Genomic DNA, 780 nt, shown 5'->3' with positions numbered 1-780 from the left:
AGCCAGGATGGTCTCGATCTCCTGACCTCGTGATCCACCCGTCTCGGCCTCCCAAAGTGCTGAGATTACAGGCTTGAGCCACCGCGCCCGGCCCAATGATCCCATTTTTAAGCATAGGAAACTGAATCTGGAAACCAGGCAGTCACTTGTCCAAAAGGACAAGGGTTTAGAATTGCAATACAGATCTGTCCATCTTTGTGCCTTTGGGTTGTGGGGATGGGAGATAGGATTTTGGAGGTGAAAGAATAATTAATACAGGACCCAACTGAAATAACTGAGGACAGAAAAAAAAAAAAAAGAGAAGATATTAGTGGTTCCCAAGACAAGGTGTGAGAGGTTTGCGGAGAAAGATGAATACCCCAGTTTTTAGGGATCCCCAAGGAGCAGAGGTAGGGTTCCTTGAGTTTAGGATTTCAGAGGTTGGGTTTGAGATTCTGGGAATTTGGGGGTCCCAGCATCCAGGGTTGGGGAATCAGAACATTTAGACTCCCCGGTGTGTAGAGTTTAGAGGTCTGGGAATGTGGGGTTCCAGATGGTGGAGTTACTGGTCTGGGAATTTGGTCCACCCCCTGGGAGGCAGGATTAGGGTCTTGGAAGTTGGAGGGGAGAGGAGGTGGAGGTTTTGGTGGCAGGGTTAGGCCTCCAGCACCGGGAGTCCCCCGGGGACAGCACTTACAGGCCAGGCGTCCCGAAAGGGCACCTGCAAGAGGCCGTTGGGCAGTGGGAGATCAGGCGCGGGCGCTTCGGGCTGCTCGGTGTAGACGGGTCCGCGCGCACTCA

Source organism: Mandrillus leucophaeus, unplaced genomic scaffold (assembly GCF_000951045.1).
Source record: "Mandrillus leucophaeus isolate KB7577 unplaced genomic scaffold, Mleu.le_1.0 Scaffold137, whole genome shotgun sequence".
NCBI classification, from domain to species: domain Eukaryota; kingdom Metazoa; phylum Chordata; class Mammalia; order Primates; family Cercopithecidae; genus Mandrillus; species Mandrillus leucophaeus.
The sequence above is the reverse complement of the archived record's forward strand: the minus strand, read 5'-3'. Positions refer to the sequence as shown.